The sequence below is a fragment of the Sus scrofa genome, chromosome 1 (assembly GCF_000003025.6).
Source record: "Sus scrofa isolate TJ Tabasco breed Duroc chromosome 1, Sscrofa11.1, whole genome shotgun sequence".
Classification (NCBI taxonomy): Eukaryota; Metazoa; Chordata; class Mammalia; order Artiodactyla; family Suidae; genus Sus; species Sus scrofa.
This window is the reverse complement of record NC_010443.5, coordinates 257,498,773-257,516,422: the sequence shown is the minus strand read 5'-3', so window position 1 is coordinate 257,516,422 and position 17,650 is coordinate 257,498,773. Positions and strand designations below refer to the sequence as shown.

Sequence of the window (17,650 nt, the reverse complement as noted above, 5' to 3'; positions counted from 1 at the left end):
GGACAGACAGGCAGCCTGCTTGGGTCCAGCTCAGCTCCATCTCATCCAGCTGTGTCCTTGACAGTGATTGCTTGTGGTACCCAAGCCCTCCTTTGGGGGAAACAGTGGGAGACAGAGGGGAGGGCACTAAAGCGGGAAAAAGGGCACCTGGGCTTCATGTACAGCAGGGCATGGAGCCTCAGTTGAGTCCTCCTCCCTGGACCTCTGCCTGTCTGTCTGCACAATCAGATGTACCAGGAGCCCTTTATACACCCTTATCCAGCTCTTACCTTGCCAATACCTCAGGAAGAAAGTGTTGCTGATATTAACAGGGGAGGAGGCTCCTGGGTCTTGGGTTAATTTGGTCCTGGGGGTCTGAATGTCACCCTGTGGGACCCTGTGTCCTCACCCTGAAAGAAAATGGGATTTGCCCCTTCTTTAAAAGGGCTGGAGGGTGGTAGAGATGATTCTGTTCTCGGGCTGCATTTTGTAACCTCGGTTGTCTTTGCATGAGTTTGGGAAAGGGGATGTGGAGGGCCGGCGAACCAGGAGAGTCTGCGGGAGAGGGAGGCTTTAACCAGGGTATTCAAGGCCGAGGAAGATCCAAGAGACAGAGCATAAAAATGGCGCTCAGATCTCTCTATAGCAGGGTGGTTGGGTGTGTGGCTCTGGAGCTGGGCTGGCCCAGTTGACTCCTGATGTTTTCTGAGATTCACTTTCATGTTTAACCTTGGACCTATGAGTAAATGTCCCCATCCCTCACTGTCCTTATCTTTAAAATGGGGAAAGTCAGAGCATGCATCCTCCAGGTATTGTCAGACTAAATGAGTTAAAACACCTCCCAGGGCCTAGCAGAGGGCTTTTTCCAAAGCATGTTAGTTGTTTTAGCGTTGAGAGTCTTCTGCAAATAGATCAGGTGCTTTGCTGCTTCATGTACTTCTCACAACTCCTCAGCAATCCATTCGTTCGTTCATTTACCACATACTCGTTAGGACAGAGTAGCCGAAGTGAAGTGACTGGTATGACCCTGCCCTCAGAGACATTGTCCTTTAAGGATAAGTCAGACTTGGGACTTGAGAACCGAACTGAATTATCACAGTTACTAAATTAACCACCGCGAAGCTGCCAGGAAGGAAATGTGCTAAGTGCCCTGGGGGAGGAGGTACTTGGCCTCAATTTGGCTGTTCAAGGAAGACTTTCAGAGGAAGAGGAATTGAGCTGAGGTCAAAAGGATGCATAGTGTTTGGCCAAATGAAGGCCCGAGGAACAGTGGGAGAACTTTTGCAGAGAAAGGGCCTGGCCCATTCCATGGACCTGAAAGCTCAGGTGACTGGACCACAGTGAGGGAAGCTGGGCCGGCAGTGCTCTGTACACACAGGTGGGGAAACTGAGGCATGGCAAGCTAAATGTCTTTCCAGAGGTTCTTTGTCTGGCATGGAAGTGTTGGGGTCTCCCTGAGATGGAAGCTTTTCTTCCAGCCTCTTTAGGGAGAAGGCCAGGAAAGGCTGATTCCAGCTCACTTTTTCAGGGAATAGACGGTGCCTGTGTCTGAGCTGAGGGATGGTGGAGACAGAAGACAATGACTTTGAAGGTGGCAGGGCAGGCCTTGAATTTCCCAGCTGAGTTTGGCCCTTATCTGTTCTAATTCCCTTAGGGTTACAAGATAGAACTGGATTAATTTCAAAATAACCTTATCCGTGCTCCAGGGTTTAATATCTGCTGTATCCCCTGGGTCATCCTTGGCGTGAGAATCTCCTGCACAGATCAGTGATGTAAAGTGTTTTCAGTTCTTCATAGGGTGTGTGTGTGTGTGTGTGTGTGTGTGTGTGTGGTGTTTCTTCCCTGGAGCTAGCTGAGTTCATGGAGGGAAATGCAGGGAGCTTGGGTGAAATCTTATTTATTTGGGGGGAAGGCATGCAGTACAAAATCATTTCTCCCTTGGCATAAATATGCATGAGGTTGGCCTGTGTTCTCCTGGGGAAGCATGGGTGGGGGCAGGGGAGAGCCCCATGTGACTGGTGTCTCAGCCCTGCCCAGGGCTGCTGGCACCCCATTAATCAGGGGGGGAACGGCAGCCTTGTGAACTGTGAAATTGGCAGCCCCCTGACAGCTCTGGGCCCAGTGGAGCAAGGACTCGATTTCACAGCTGGAAGGTGGCGGTATGGACTGGGGAAGGAGGGCACTGGGCTTAGTGGGCCAGAGCGGCCGGCTCCCCTCCTGGCCTTCACGGCCCCAAAGGAGCCTGGCTGAGAGAGCATGCCTCTTGATTAAGGGGAGACATGGGGGGGAAGAGAGAGGAGCTGGGAAGAGAAGGAACTCACTGAATGATAATGGCCCTCCTTACAAATGCTTACTGAGTGCCTGCTCTCTCTTGAGTTCCAGGGGCTATGTTGTGTGCTCTTTTTGTGCATGTCTCTATTTAACTCTCATGAATATCCTACATGTATCATTGTGAGCCCCTTTGTACAGACCAGGAAAACTGAGACTCAGAGAGGTGAACTCTTTCAAGCCAGAAGATGTAACAGAGCTAGGATTGGGATCCATGTCTCTGTGTTTCTCTGGCTCCAGAATTTATATTTTGTAACCACTGCACCATGCTGTTCTCCAGCATGCTATTCAAAAAAAAAAAAAAAAAAAAAAAAAAAGGAGTTCCTATTGTGGCTCATTGGTAATGAACCTGAATCATATCCACAAGGATGCAGCTTCGATCCGTGGCCTTGCTCAGTGGGTCAGTGATCTGGCATTGCCGTGAGCTGTAGTGTAGGTTGCAGATTTGGCTCAGATCTACCATTGCTGTGGCTGCGGTATAGGCTGGCAGCTGCAGCTCAGATTTGACCCGTAGCCTGGGAACTTCCATATGCCACATGTGAGGCCCTAAAAAGCAAAAAACAAAACAAAACAAATAAACAAAAAATACAAGCAAGAGAGAAATGTCTCATGCATTCAGTGGCCACCTAGAAAGTGTACACTCCGTGCAGAGACATGAGCCACTGTGCCAAGTGCTGGGGTTCGGTACAGACAAACATCTTTGATGGTTCATGGTGTGTAAAAGGCTTGGGTCAACAGGTCATCAAAGCAGTGTGACATATTTGAGAGTGCGGCCAGTGTACAATCTTAGCTCTGACATTTACCAGTGCTATGACCTGGGGCAAGTTATTTAACCTCTCTGGGCTGCAGTTTCCCCATCTCCGAAGTAGAATACCCAGATGAAAAATCACTGCAAAGGCTACATGAGATGTGCCAGGTAAGGTGTTTAGAGCAGGGCTGGGTGCATAGTGAGAAGTCCATAAATTATTCCTGGGAAGGTCCTGGGATGTGGACGTGAACAGATATTCTAGGGGCACAAGGAAATAGCATTTACATGTGCCGAGCGTGCCAGGGAGGGCTTCCCACAGGAAGTGACATCTTATAGCTTATCTATAAGCTCATCAGATAAACCAAGGAGCAAGGAGAGGGGGTATGCAAAGTCACTGAGGCATGCAAGACTAGGATGGCACATTCTAGGAGCTGCACAAAGTCCTGAGTGTCTGGAGCAAAGGGACATGCCCAGGAAGAGCAGACTGGAGAGGAACACAGGGGCCAGATCACAGGCACCTTCATTTGGAAGACCCTGGGCAGTCATGAAAATCTTTAAGTAGGGAGTACCAACCCCAGATACTCTTCTTCCCAGAAAAGTTATGAAAGTGGCAGGATACGCACAGATTAGAATAAGAGCAGGGAGGTGGATGGCAGATTGCCGCTGGGATTCGAGTGAGAGATGAGGAGGTACGAGCCCCAGTGGATGCCACAGTATTTATCTGGGAACAGACCCCCCCCCCTCCCCAAGTTAGACTAAGAGATCTTCTAAGGATGTGCCCTGGGACCTGACTTAGTCGTCCTGCTCTGGACCTCGGTTCCCCTTTCTGTTAAGTGAGACCCTGTGGTCTCAGAGGGGACAGCCACCTCCTACCTCCTACAGCCTTGGGAGGAAAGGCAAAGAGGATGGAGCTGTCTGAGGTGAGGAGATGGCCCAGTAAAAGGCAGAGGAGGAAGATAAGTCTCAAGATGTTCGATTTTTCAAGAGCTTTGGGTAACAGGATTGCGGTGAGGCAGGGAGGGAAAGCTGGGGTTGGAGACCTAAGAGTCAGACAGAAAGACCCTGCCACTGCCCTTCCCAGCAAGCCTTGGATTTTAGCCAGCAGTTAGGGAGGGGACACCCTGGCGTCCTTTAGTTGTACCTTGATTTATTGAGGGAAAGAAGGAAATAGAGGGTGAAAGACAGGTGCAAGACTGGGAGGTAACTGAGAAGAAGATGAGAGACTTCTCTTTAGGAGCAAGAACATGACATCTCTTTCCTGTCCTTACAAACCACAGGGTCTCATATTAGGATGACATCTCACACTACGCAGTCTGTTTCGCTTCTTAGAAAGATTCTGTTCCATCATCTGGAGATGCACTTGGTGATAGGCCGGCTCACTTACCTCTAGCTGATCATACATATAACATATCTGTTGTGATTATTCTGTATGATTTTTTTTTCCTTTTTTACAGCCACATTTGCAGCATATGGAAATTTCTGGGCTAGGGGTCGAATCGGGGCTGCAGCTGCTGGCCTACACCACAGCCAAGGCAAGACTGGATCCAAGTTGCATCTGAGACCTAGGCAGCAAAGATGCATCCTTAACCCACTGAGCCAGCTCAGAATTGAACCTGCATCCTCATGGAGACACTGTAGGTCCTTAACCTGCGGAGCCATAACAGGAACTCCGTGTGTGATATTTGCACACATGCCCTTACACATACATTTATACACACACAGTATATACACACATACATATATACTATGCATACAAAGTGTTGCCTTTCCCAAAGTAGCAAGAAAGCTCCAAGACAGTCGGGGTTTGAGTTCTGTCCCAGCACTTGGAATATTTCCTGGCATATCATAAGCCCTCAGTACATATTGGTCAAATAAGTAAAACAGATGAACTAATGGAGTCAATGTAGACTGTAAAGGGTTGTGCACATGTAAATTAATCTGTCAATACCCTGTGGGGGAGTCTCTATCTTGTCTATCATGTTGACAAAACACAAAGGAAAGAGAAGGATGAAAGGGCTGTTAGAGGACCGAGGCAGCCTGCATCCTCAGCCATCAGCCTCCCACCCGCCACCAGCCCTGTCTGTGGGTGGCGGCCCAGAGCAGCAGTGTGGATCTAGTAACTTAATTAGGGCCGGTGCCACTCAGCACAGCCCAGCTGGGCCCAGCCCTCTCCCCCTGCAGATGCTGTTTTGCCAGCATTCGATGCTCTGATTTCCCTGTGGGCCCTTTCTCTGGTGTCTGGTTAACTAGACGTAACTGCAAGGGGTCTGGTGCCAGGCCCGGCATCCCCGAGGATCCCACTCTTGGGACCCAAGAATCTTGTCCTTCCAGGCCCCATGTCGTGTCCCTTCTTCGCCCGCCCTGAGCAGTCGGTGAGGGGCATTGGTGAAGTTGTTGCCACTTTTTGTCTGTTATGTTCCCTGGCACTGCACACACATCTTTTCTTGGCCTTAGGAGCTGGGGGTGAAGCCAATCTGCACTGTGACGCTCTCAAGTTGGCCACAGGGACATGCCTAAAACAGTGTCCGGGAATCACAGTAACCAATCCTCACTAACTTCTCTCCCTCCCTCCTTTTCTTCTCTTCCTCTAATAGTCATTGAGCACTGTTGTGCCAGGCACATTTCAGCGGGTGGGGACAGGGCCATGATCAAAATAGACAAGTCCTTGTGCTCAGCAGCTTACGTTCTAATGGGACAGTGGAGAAAAAACACATTAGTCACAGGAATGCTCGGGTGGACCCTTTAATGCAGGGCGGTGATGCGTGAATGATGAGTGGGGGTGGCGGGGGTGGGGAGAGTGAGAAGATTTTGAGGCTCTGCTGTTAGAAGGCCAGTCTGGGAGTTCCCGTCGTGGCACAGTGGTTAACGAACCCGACTAGGAACCATGAGGTTGCAGGTTCGATCCCTGGCCTTGCTCAGTGGGTTAACGGTCCGGCGTTGCCTTGAGCTGTGATGTAGGTTGCAGACGCTGCTCGGATCCAGCGTTGCTGTGGCTCTGGTGTAGACCGGCGGCTACAGCTCTGATTCGACCTCTAGCCTGGGAACCTCCATATGCTGCAAGAGTGGCCCAAGAAAATGGCAAAAAGACAAAAAAAAAAAAAAAAAAGTCCAGTCTGGGAACATAACTCCCAGGGCTACGAGATGGGTGAAGCCTCAGAGGACATGGTGGGGATAGGGCAGAGTGAGAAGCGGGGAGAATTATACCCTCTGAGATTGAAAACTTCACCTGGATCCTGGTGACATCAGGCCTTAGGTGTGATGGTGAAGAGCTGGAACTTTGTTCTAGATGTGATTCACACACAGACTTTGTAGGGTGAAGAGCAAAGGAGTGTCAGGTCCAAATTTATGTTGCTGAAGGGGTACAGAGAATGTACACAAGGGCACAAGCGTGGAAGCTGGGAGAACAATTAGGCGATTGCTGCATATAACAATAATCACTGCTCTGCACACAACTAGTACTTATGGTGTGCTCTGTGTTAATTATATTTGCAGTCCTCCCAAATTAGGGATATTCACCAGAGAGAGTTTATATCCATGGTTCACTGAATGAGATCCCTTTGTAAAAAATTTATTTTATTGAAGTATAGTTCATTGACAGTGTTGTGTTAGTTTCTGCTGTACAGCAAAGTGATTCAGTTATGCATATATGTGTGTATAACATATATATATATTCTTTTTCATTTTCCTTTCTATCATGGTTTATCACAAGATACTGATTATAGTTCCCCGTGCTATACCGTAGGACCTTGTTGTTTGTCATTTTATACATGATAGTTTGCATCTGTTAATCCCAAACTCCTAATTTATCTCTCTCCGCCCCTCTCTTTCCCTTCTGGTAATCTTAAGTAAGTTGCTGTTTTTTTAATTTAATTTTACTGGAGTATAGTTGATTTACAGTGTTTTATTAGTTTCAGGCGTATAGCAAAGTGAAACATTAATACATATATTTTTAAGTTTTTTTTTTGAATGCCCGTGAGTCTCTTGTTTTGTAAATAAGTTCATTTGTGTCCGATTATAGATTCCACATATAAGCGATACCATATGGTGTTTGTTTTTCTCTTGCTGACTTACTGTACTTGGTATGATAACCTCTAGTTCTATCCAACTTGCTGCAAATGGTATTATTTTGTTCTTTTCATGGCTGAGTAATATTCCACTGTGTATGTTTATATAAATACATATCAATCACATATTTTTTATCCACTCATCCACAACATTTAGGTTGTTTTCATGTCTTGGCTATTGTGAATAGTGCTGCTATGAACATAGGGTGCATGTATTTTTTATATATATAATGATTCGTATTTTTTTCATTATAGCTGCTTTACAGTGTTCTGTCAAATTTTCTACTCTACAGCATGGTGACCCAGTTACGCATACATGTATACATTCTTTTATCTCACATTATCATGTTCCGTCATAAGTGACTAGCTATAGTTCCCAGTGCTACACAGCAGGATCTCATTACTTATCTACTCCAAAGGCAATAGTTTGCATCCAAGTTCCCAATCCATGCCACTTCCTCCAGCAGCCACAAGTCTGTTCTCCAAGTCCATGACTTTCTTTTCTGTGGAAAGTTCATTTGTGCTATATATTAGATTCCATATATAAGTGATATCATATGGTATTTGTTTTTCTCTTTCTGACTTACTTCACTCAGGATGAGAATCTCTAGTTCCATCCATGTTGCTGCAAATGGCATTCTTTTTCATGGCTGAGTAGTATTCCATTGTGTGTGGGTGTGTGTCACATCTTTTTAATCCAATCATCTGTCAATGGATGTATTTTTTTGAATTACAGTTTTGTCCAGATATATGCATAGACGTGGAATTGTAGGATCAAATGGTGACTCCATCCTTACTTTTCTGAGGAACCTTCATTGGGTTTTGTCTAGGGGCTGTGCCAACTTACATTCCCACCAATGAGAGGGTTCCCTTTTCTCCACACCCTCTCCAGCTTTTGTTTTTGTTGACTTTTTAATGATGGACATTCTGAGCACTGTGAGTTGGTACCTCATTTTAGGTTTTTGTTTTTAAATTAAATTTCATTTAGGTTTGGTTGATTTACAACTTTGTGTTAGTTTTAGGTGTACAGCAATGGGAATCAGTTATACACATACATATATCCATTTCTTTTCAAATTATTTTACCATATAGATTATTATAGAGTATTGATTAGATTTCCCTGTGCTGTACAGTGAGTCCTTGTTACTCATCCATTCCATGTGGAGTAGTATCAACTCCAACCTCTCATTTTATCTCCTGCAGTGTTTTCCCTTTGGTGACCATAAGTTTGGTCTTGAAATCTTTGAGTCTGATTCTGTTTTGTTAACAAGTTCCCCTGTATCATTGTTTATTACATAAATATATATAAATTTATTTATTATAATTAATTTAATATCTTCTTTATCCATTTCTCTGTTGATGGACATTTAGATTTCTTCCACGTCTTAGCTATTGAAAATAGTGCTGTGGTGAACATTGGGGTGCATGCATCTTTTCGAATTATGGTTTTCTCTGGGTATGTGCCTATGACTGGGATTGCTGGATCATATGGCAATTCTATTTTCAGTTTTTTGAGGACTTTCCATACTGTTCTCCATAGAGGCTACACGAATTTATAGTCCCACCAACTGTGTAGGAAGTTTCCCTTTTCTCCACACCCTCCCCATCATTTATTGTTTGTAGACATTTTGATGATGGCCATTCTGACTGGTGTGAGGTGACACTTCATTATAGTTTTGATTTACACTTCTCTAATAGCTACATTGAACATCTTTTCATGTATCTATTGGCCATTTGTATATCTTATTTGGGGACATACCTGGTTAGGTCTTATGCCCATTTTTTGATTGGATTTGTTTTTATGTTATTGAGTTGTATGAGCTGTTTGTATATTTTGGAAATTAAGACCTTTGGTCAGTTGCATCATTTGCAGATGTTTTCTCCCAGTCATGGTTCACTGAATGAGAATATATAATTTGTTCACCCCGCTCTAAAGCAGGGGGATTTTCACATCTGAGTTGTTTCATGCTTGAGTTTTCCTCTAAAATTATTTGCAAAGTTCGAGGTATCTTCAGTTTGGTGGCCAAAGGATCCACAGCTTTGTCATTCAATCAGAAATTTCTCAGCTATAAGCAGGAGTCATGAGCACTGGTTTAAATGATCCAAAGATGTAATTTCTGGAAAAGTCAGACCTTCAGGCAGCTGCACATCCAGACCACTTTACTTTGAGATCAGGAAACAACTTTTATGTAACTGGCTTTGCTATAATGACATTAATATAGTGTAATGGAGAGCCAGATTGTCTCCGTTCTCTTCCAGGCTTTTACACTTCATAGCTATGGGGTTGAGGTAAGCTATTTACCTCTTTTCCTCTTAGTTTCCTTATACTTTAAGTGGTGATGATGAAATAAGGCTGGTTGTGAGTATTAAATAAGCTGTAAAGCAAGAACTGCTTAGAACAGTGGCTTGGCCTACATAGGGATGGCTTTTATCATTACTCTTTGCTGCAGTTCACACTGATATCTGAGAGGGTCTAGTTGAGGGTATTGTGGAGTTTCTTTTAAATGGTTTTTATTTTTTTCCATATTGTTTAATGACTTACATAGCAGAGCAAATATGAACTTTGACCTCAGGAATCAGAACAAAAAATTCCTTTGTTCTCTGGCCAGGTGATTATTTTAGTGGCATAGACATCTGTGCATTGTCACCAGTTTCCCTTCTCTGTGCTTTCAACTGGGATGCTGAGACTAGTTTGAAGCTGAACTCTAGGAAGTATTAATTTTATAAATGTAAATTTTGTTCCTCTTTCCCTTGTGTTTATCTTAATATCCTTGTATTTATTGTTCTTTCTTGGGGATTACGTCTTTTTTAAAAAATCCTCCTAAAATATGCTTTAGTTTAGATCATGAGCTACTTTAATCATACAATAAAGTAAATGTATAATACAATACATATGCATATATATATGTACATAATGCAATATATAAATACCCTATACTATGTATATATTAATATATGTTCTTAACATCAAATTATAACTGTTATAAATATTTTGTAGTGTACATCAGATGTATTTTAATGAATAAAATACTAAATTACATAGCTAAATCATTTTTTCTACTGATTCCATTCCTCACTACCCTAGAGTTGACAAATATTGATACTTTTACTTCGTATATTGTATCCATAATCACATCTAGGATGGTCCCCATACTTTTACATTTTATATTTTATCACACTCCCACTAGCAATATATAAAAACTCTCATTTTCCAAAATTCTTTTTTTTTTGTCTTTTTAGTGCCACACCCATGGCACATGGAGGTTCCCCAGCTAGGAGTTGAATCGGAGCTGTAGCCAGATCCACAGCAGTGCCAGATCTGAGCCGCATCTGCCACCTAAACCACAGCTCATGGCAACGCCGAATCCTTAACCCACTGAGTGAGGCCAGGGATCGAACCCACAACCTCATGGTTCCTAGTCGGATTTGTTTCCACTGCGCCATGTCAGGAGCTCCCCAAAATCTTAACTGCACTTATTATCAGATGATTTACACTTTGCCCATCTGTAAGATATGAATTATTATTTCAATGGTGATTTAATTTGCATGTCAGAGATTACTAGAGGTTAAATATCAATTATTATAAAGTTTTCTTTTTCTGACAGTTTCCCCATTTATATGCATTGCACATTTTTTCCAGTGTTTTTTTTAATTGATAATAATCAAATTTACAGAGATTAGTTGCCCTTTGTCATTTGAAAATATCTTTTACCAATCTGTGACTTACATATTAATTTCGTTAAGAGCATCATCTCCCCCATTTTGAAGATTTTCATTGTAATGCTACAAAATTATTTTTTTACTTCTAGTTTATACTTTTTGTGAATTATCGAAGAAATCTTTCACAGCCCTAATGTCTTAATGATGTTCCTCCATTTTCTTCTAAATTCTTAAGACTTGCCTTGTCATATATAGGTCTTTGGATGTAGGTTTGTTTTTATATGGTATGATTTAGAGACCTCATGGCTTTATTTTTCACATGGACAGCTTGTTGTCCTGTCTACCCTCCAAAGAATCCATCTTCACTCCACTGGTTCATAACACTGCTGTCACGTAACAAGTTCCTGTGTGCGGAGGTCAGTTTCTGGGCTCTCTTCCTTTTCACTGGACTGCTTGTTGATCCATGCTCTAATAACATGCTTCTTTTAATTGTTATAGTGTTATCATGTCTTGGTAACAGGTACCGCAGGACCCCCTCACTGTTCTCACTTAAGTATCTTGACTGTCTTTTACTCTTTACTCTTCCATGTGAAATTTAAGATGAATTTCTAGGAAAAGTCTTGCTGTGATGGGGATAGTGATTGCATTGAATTTACAGATCAATTTGCAAAATTCACCAGTCAGACTTCCTATTCATGAAATAATATGTCTCTTTCTTTAGGTCTTCTTTTATGACTTTTAGAAATTTTATACATACACCTATTACCCCCTTTGTTATTATATCAAATTTCTAGAAGCATCACTGCTTTATATTGTTATTGCAAATGACAGCTTTTCATTTTTGTTACATTTCTTAATTGTTGCTTTCTTGTATATAGATATACTAGTTTTTCATTGACCTTGAATCCAGAAAACGTGATTATATTTCATTACTTTTTGGCTATTTTTTTCATGTAAAAAAATCATATGCCATTAACAATCACTTCACAAATCTAAGTATCTTGTATTTGTTTTCTCTTGTCCTATTGCACTTACAAGCAGGGCCCTTCAGTGCTGAATTAAAATCATGACAGAACATGTCATCTTTGTTTCTGACTTTAAAAGAAAGAATCCTAAACTCTATTATTATGTATTATGTTTCTGTAATTTTTCTGATGTATATCTTCTTACTATAGATGACCAGATAGTAAGAGTTAGCAAGCTTTTGATAATAAAGAGATTTCTTTCCATTCCTAGTATTTTAAGAAATTTAAAAATCATGATTGGGGTTACATTTTAGTAAATACTCTTTCCACATCAAGTTAGATGATCATGTTTTTTCCTTTAACCTGATTGTGTAATGTGTGTGTGTGTGTGTGTGTGTGTGTGTGTGTGTGTGTGTTAGTAATATATATAATATATTAGTAAATGTCCTTACATTTTCTAACATCTTTCACAGGTTTCATTACCATCATTATCCTAGCTTCATAAAATATGAGATTAAGCAGGCTTTCCTCGTAGACAGTCCTGCTGTTATGTATAACTATTCGAGTGACCGAGTATTATATGAACTGAGAGCTATCTCATAACATTTGCTAGAATTTATGATTAAATCTATCTGGGGCTGATATTTTTACTCATCTGTTTGTGATGGTAAATTCTGTCTACTGAATCACATATTTATATGGCTACTTCAGTTGTCTCTTCTTGAGTCCGTTTTGGTCTTGGGTACTATTCCTTAGAATCCTTGCTTTTTGTCTGAGTTGTCCATTTATGGATATAATGTTTTGTGTTTTTAATCTTATGTGGTAAATAGTTAGCACATAATATTATATATGTGTGTGTGTGTATCTGTGTTTGATTAGTATGAATGTGTATGCATATCTCCTAAATTTCTACCATACTTATAATCATATCCTCATTTTAATTCCAGATGTGGGTTTATTTGGGCCTCTTCTCTCAGTCTTTATGGTGTTTCATCTGTTTTATTAATATTTCATAATTAGGCCATGGTTTGTTACTATTTCTTTTCTCTATCATTATTTTTTGCTATCTTAATTATTTTCTTCTTTCTACATCCTTAATTATTACTCTATAACTCTTTTTTAAACTACTGAATTAAAAGCCTGGAGCATGCGAATTTCCTTCTGTGGCCAAGCAGGTTGAGGATCTGGCATTGCTCTGCAGCAGCTTGGGTCATGGCTGAAGTGAGGGTTTGGCACAGTGGGTTAAGGATTCATTGTTGCTGCAGGTGTACCCCAGCAGGCACAAAAGCCTTTCTGTGTCTCCCATTTCTAGTTGTTAGGAAATGGGCCTCATTCGGCCTGCGTGGCCTTCCCTGAGTTCAAAGGGGCAGGTTCAGACAGTTGCTGATCAGGAAAGGAAGGGGATGCAGAGACAGGGAGGAATGGTCAAGCAACAGTAGTACAGCCTTGGGGGCAGGATCCTGGTTCCCTCTTAAGGGATATACATAGTGACATAGGCATCTTATACATCTAAGAGAAAAGTTATATTTCTTATGCTTCTTTTAGAAATGAATACTTTAAAACTGAACAGCTTAGAGTCCTTCCATGTCCCTCTCCCTGGCTTAATTGAACCCTAAACACAGTCACCCTTAAGCTAAAGATTAGGCACCCAGAGCATAATTGCCTGTGGGTTAAAGATTATTAGCTTCAGGAACTTTTAGTTTGTTCTAATCTCTGATCGATGTCCCCTTTTCTGGCAATAACCCAGAAGACCACCACTGTGATCAATGCTGAGATCTCCTGACTCCAGCTTTGCTGGAGAAGATTCACTCAAAGAAAGTAGAATACGTGTTTGTCCCAATCCTGATTCCTACCTGGAAACCTGTTTTCCTCCATTTTTTATTGTAAAACTCCTCGCAATTCTTTCCAGTGGGGGCACAGTCTTTAGGGCATTAGCCTGCTGTGAGCCTCCTTTGCCTGGCAAAGAAATAAAGCTATTTTTTTCTCCTTTACCCAAACCTCTGTCTCTGAATTTCAATTTGGCACTGGCAGACAGAGGCCAAATGTAGCATAGGTTGCAGCTTGCAACTTGGATTTGATCCCAGGACTGGAAACTTCCATATACCTTGGATGTGGCTGAAAAAGAAAAAAAAAAAAAGCCTAGGTCATTACTTTTCAGTCTCCCTCTTTTCCTAATATTTGAATTAAATATTTAACTTTCTTTTAAGTATTGTTTTAATTTCTAGATGTCAGGTTTCCTTCCTAATGTGCATGTTGTTATTTAGTCCAAATATTTTTCAAATTTCTTTGTTTTTTCTTTGAATAATTAATTATATCAGATGATTTCATCAAAATGTCTAATATATTTTTAACTGTTTTTCTTTCTTTTTTTTTTTTTTTTTTTGCTTTTTAGGGCCTCATCCATGGCATATGGAAGTTCCCAGGGTAGGGGTCAAATCTGAGTTACAGCTGTCAGCCCACAGCCATAGCAATGTGGGATCTGAGCCACATCTGCAATCAACACCACAGCTGATGGCAGTGCCGGATTCTTAACCCACTGAGTGAGGCCAGGGATGGAACCCAGGTCCTCATGGATCCTAGTCAGGTTCCTAAACTGCTGAGCCACCAAGGGAACTCCCTAACCCTTTTTTATAGACACTAATTTTATTGTACTTTGTCAGGTAATATGATCTGGATATTATCCTTAGGTATTTATTGAGACTTGCTTGTACCTTGGGGCATGGCTACTCTTTATAAATGATTCCTGTGTGTTTGAGAAACATTATCTATTTTCTAATTATCAGACAAAATATTCATGGATAACCATTAGATCTTGCTTGTTAAAATTATTGACCAAAATTTCTGGGTCTAAATCTTTGTCTTTTTTTTTTGTTTATTAGTGTTGTTTCTGAGACAGATGTGCTAAAATCTTCTAGTCAAAAATCTACGCTGGTTAGTTTCGCTTTATTTCTGGCAATTGTCAGGTTTTTTTTTTATGTTTTAGGACTACATTGTTAAGTGAATAAAGTTTTGGATTGCTAATTTTTGTAGGGAATTGATCTTTTATCATTAAATCATGAACATCTTTATAGCTATTGTGCTTTTTACCTTTCTTTTAATTAGTATTTCTCTGTATGTCTTCTTTTATCCTGTATCTTATAAATAAGAGCCAAGGCTCAGGAAAATAAGAAAGCTAGTCAGTTCAGAGGAGAACTCAGAATGAAATCTAGGATAATCTGACAGAAAATATAGATAGCTGATAGATGCTAAGTTGAGTCTGATTTCACACAATTTGGTCATGGTCAGGTCTCCTCAGGTAAGGGACTCTGAAATGGTGGCCAGGGTGAAATGAGCAAAGCTTTCTAATGTCAGTTCCAGGAAAGGCGGGATGTATCCCTGCTTTGTCCACGGTCTCATAGCAGATGCCCTCAAACTATGAATGAATGAGTCATCTCAGCAGGTCACTTTGTGATGCCTTTTTCCTATTTGTGAGAGGTTTGGGTGTACCTGCTGCCGACCCTGCCATTTATAAGCTACAAGACCACTCAGAAATCACAACCATCTCTTTGAGCCTCAGTGTAACCACTGCAGAAATGGGCACAACAGGGATCGCCTTCCTGCATTGCCTCAAGTTTGTGAGGACCATGTGAATTAAGGCAGGTAAATTAATAATCCTAGCCAACTTGTGAAGGACAAAACATGTAGACAGAAGACTGTAAATTGCACAAATCTTAAGTATATCCTTGATATTTTTTTAACATCCGTGTACCATAAATACTATAATTACCACCATCCAAGCAGAGATTTAGACTATGCCTCTTCCCAAAATATCAGCCACTAGCAACATGTGGCCATTTGAATTTAAATTAGTTAAAATCGATTAACACCCAGTTCGTTGGTCACATAGACTGCATTTCAGATACTCAGCAGTTGTGTGCCTTTGGTATTATATGGTGCTTCCTGCCTTGCACAGCACAGAATGTGAACAACTTTCTCATCCCAGAACGTTCTAGTGGGAGCGACATGATAGGCTCTTGAAATAGCCAGTATTCTGCCTTTTACTATCAGTTGGTTTTCCCTATTCTTTATGTATATGGGATCCTACAATATGTGCTCTTTAGTGTCTGACTCCTTATTACCTAATATACCATGTTCACAATTCATCCCTGTTGTTACAGGAACTGGTAATTCATTCTCTTTTATTGCGGTGCAGTGTCTCATTATATGAATTTACCAAATGTGTATATCCATTCTCCCAAACACGGACTAATCTTTATGATCTTGCACTCCAAACCAGGTACAGTGCTAAACGTTTACCCAGATTAACTCATTTTACCCTTACGTAAATCCTTTGAGATAAGTACTCTTATTATTCCTGTTTTATAGGTGGATGAATTCATACACAGAGAGGTAATCCAGGCAGTCGGGTGGCCTCTGGAGCCTTAACTCTTTGTACAGGACACTTATCTTCTACCTTGTATTCTGTCAAACATTGCGTACATGTGACTTTTCAATCAGCTGTGCTGCAAACAGTATTTCTGTTCCATGCTTCCTTTTTTTTTTTTTTTGGTTTCTGCTTTTCTTTCTGATTTTACTTAGTTTGAATTTCTTCTCTGAGTCCCTCCTGTCATCACAGATTAATTCCCAAGTCACTGGTCTTGCATTGTGCTGTGAGCTTACATCCTTGTGGCAAACAGGGCCTGGGAATGGTGTGGCTAGGGGTGGCGTCATGATCACAAACACCTTGGAGCCAAATCCAGAGCCGCACTCCCTCTTCCTATGGAACCAGCTGCAGAGCACACAGCCAGGCTCCTGTTTCGTTGTAAATGTGTTTGTGGGAGCTAACGTGGGCCCTGGTTAAATATTACCGGTGAGATATGACTGCTTATTACATCAGTGTGTGAAAAAACAGAATTGTTTTGCAAGGTCAGTTCCCTCCACACACTTCCCATTTCCAGAGAACCAAAGTGAGAAGTGATTTGAGGCCAAGGATGCTCCCTGCTCAGGGCATTTTTACCTGCTGTTCCCTCTGCTGAGACTCTTTTCCCTTAGATATCCACCTGGCTGCTCTGCGGCCTCTTCGTGTCTCTGCCCACATGTTACTTTTTCCTGAAGCCTCTCTGGGCCCTCTGGTTTTAAATAGCATCCCCCTTCCCCAGCAATTTATCCTCCTCTTTCCTGCCTTATATTTATCTTTCATGTTTAGCACCCTCTAGCATAGCCTATATTTTACTTACTGATGTGTTTATTGCCGTCTACCCCATGAGTAGGTTCATGAAGGTAGGGGTTTTATCTTTCTTCTTTGAATCTCAAGTGCCTACTAGCATTGTCATATAGCAGGTGCTCATGTTAATCAATGTTAATGAATCAATATTAGTGAATAGCAGGTGCTCAATCAATTCATTAATGGACAGACCTTGTGGCCAACTGAAGTTGGAGTCAGGTATGAAGGATATCCTTACTGAGAGGAGATCAGTCTGATACAGGCATGCTCTAGCTGGAAGGTTGGTGTCGTCTGGAATCAAATCAGCTCTCAAGCAGATGAAAGGAAGACAGGAAGCACTATTTATTGAGCATCTCCCATGTGTTAGATAGCACCCACATTATCAATATGAATATTTACTCTTTAATGACTACTTACAGTCTGTTGAGCAGTTCACCTGACTTTCCATAGTTAATCCTAGAAATGCCCTTTGCCACGGAGGTATTATCACACCTATGTCATAAATGAAATAGCCATGACATGCCCAAGGTTGCAGATTCAGAATGTGTCAGAGCTGGAATTTGAAACTCACATGACCTGATCCCAGAGGTGTTCTTTTTCCTGACCATGATGCCTCCTAAGAGTACAGACTCCTGTTTCTCATTCCCAACAAGCTTTTCAGAGAGATACTCCTTTCTTGCCTCTTGTAGTTTGGTGTTTACAT

The 17,650-nt window shown here is 41.6% G+C and overlaps 1 protein-coding gene across 6 annotated transcripts in view; it reads left to right on the top strand.

The window, feature by feature from the left end:
* The window catches only part of ASTN2 (astrotactin 2), a 915,211-nt gene that overhangs the window by 224,254 nt on the left and 673,307 nt on the right, over positions 1 to 17,650 (top strand). The window lies entirely within an intron of this gene.